This window comes from Salvia miltiorrhiza, chromosome 7 (assembly GCF_028751815.1).
Source record: "Salvia miltiorrhiza cultivar Shanhuang (shh) chromosome 7, IMPLAD_Smil_shh, whole genome shotgun sequence".
Lineage (NCBI taxonomy): Eukaryota > Viridiplantae > Streptophyta > Magnoliopsida > Lamiales > Lamiaceae > Salvia > Salvia miltiorrhiza.
Genome location: NC_080393.1, coordinates 22,802,997 through 22,804,975, shown reverse-complemented (window position 1 = coordinate 22,804,975; position 1,979 = coordinate 22,802,997). Strand labels below are relative to the sequence as shown.

Sequence of the window (1,979 nt, the reverse complement as noted above, 5' to 3'; positions counted from 1 at the left end):
GATTGATTAATATGGTGCAAGCTGAACAATTTAGTGGAGCTTTTATGGAGAATCCACATGCACATATCACTCAGTTTCTGGACATATGTGACACATTATCAAGAAGAATAGAGTGCCAGCAGATGCAATTAGGATGAAGATGTTTGGGTTTTCTCTCAGGAACCGAGCAAATGATTAGTTTAAGAATCTGGATCGATCAACTATTTCTAACTGGGAGGATTTGTGTATAGCTTTCCTGGCCAAGTACTTTCCTCATTCTAAACCTAAGAAGATCATAGCAGAGATCTCACATTTTACTCAGCTGGGGGATGAGACTATTCATGATGCCTAGAAGAGATTTCGGGAATTTCTCAAACGATGCCCCCAACATGGTTTTACGGTGGAGCAGCAGATCAGAAAAAATGTTTGAAGGGATCGGACGGTTTCCCCACGAAGACTTCTAGCGAGCCGAGTATCACAACAAGGCCCCAAGACTAAAAGGTGGCAAAAAGAGACAAGAAAAAAGGGAAAAAAAGAAGGAAAATTTGTCGAGTCAGCAACAAAGAGCAGTCTTAGCCATGAAAAATATGGTCAAAGTCATGGATATTTTATCCCAAATTCAATGGGACCTCGCCAACTCCATCCTTATTGGCAAAAATACGTCGCAAATGAATCCCGCTGAGTTGCACTTACACATAAATGTGCTTGTGCAAATTCGACGTCTCCGAGGACTTTAATTTTTTAGTATTGGAGGATTTCATTTTTATTTCCATGTTATTTCAATTTTCATATTATTTTAAGGGTAAATATCACTTTAAACCCCAAACTATTTTCGCACTATCAATTATATCCTAAACTATTGAAAATAATTTTTTAAACTTTGAACTATCAATTTTGTATCAATTGTACCCTCTATCCATTTTTCATCTTTTAATTTTTAATGAGTAATGCATATAATCACGTCGTTTTATATAATATAGGTCAAAAAAGAATAATTCTAAATATTGTGGTATCCGGTGAGCCACGTCAAAATTTTGAAGCTAAAAAATGAACGAATGGTACAATTGATACAAAATTAATAGTTCAAGGTTTAAAAAATTATTTTCGATAGTTCAGGATATAATTGATAGTGCAAAAATAGTTTGAGGTTTAAAGTGATATTTACCCTTATTTTAATGTCATGTTAATCTTTAATTAATGTAGGATTCAATTTGAATTTTAATTAAATTTTATGTTGTTAATCTAATTTAAAAATATATTCAAAATAAAAATAAAATATAAACTAAATTTAAAAGCCCGAGTGTAGAGAGCCCATTGTGGGCAAGTTACTCACAAATGATAGAGACCACTGAAGAGCCCCTTAAGGAGCAATCGGCTGCGGGTGCTCTTATTTCTTTATTTCCATTTTTATATTCTCATTATTTAATTATAGTTAGGTAAAAAAACTATTTAAATGAATTTGACTTATTAATTTTAATTGCGTAATTTTAATTATGAAATTACTTGTATTATTTTATTAAACTATAGTATTTTTTATTATTTAAATTAAAAACATTATAAATAATGATAATATGTAAAAAAAAACGAAAGGTAGATGTGGTTGTATAGAAGTTTTTTCGAAGTGTATATTGTAGAAATATTAAATTCAAAAATATTGAGAGACTTTAATCTATATATTATAGGAAAACACTGTTTTCTAATGTTAAAATTTCAACAAATTTTTGACGATTTTTATCCAAAATTTTAGGCACATTTAACAAAGAAACAATACATCCACGTGGCCATTTTGAAAAATGAAACACAGATTTTGGCCACTGATTTGAAAAACACAAAATCTGGCCATTTTTTTTTTTACGTTTTAGACTATTTTGCCTTTAATTAGGGAGGATTGAATTTGAGTTTGAGCACGGGTTAGGTATACTTGGCACTATTAGTGCCAAAAGTACTAACTGCCAGCGATCGCGGGAAAGCCAGCGACTGCGTATGAATGGCACTATTAG

General features: G+C 31.6%; 1 non-coding gene across 1 annotated transcript; it reads right to left on the bottom strand.

The window, feature by feature from the left end:
* Positions 1-268: 268 nt before the first annotated feature.
* On the bottom strand, positions 269-375 carry LOC130996471 (small nucleolar RNA R71). Its single transcript, XR_009092641.1, has one exon. It is a non-coding gene; the product is annotated as a small nucleolar RNA R71 (small nucleolar RNA).
* Positions 376-1,979: the final 1,604 nt, after the last annotated feature.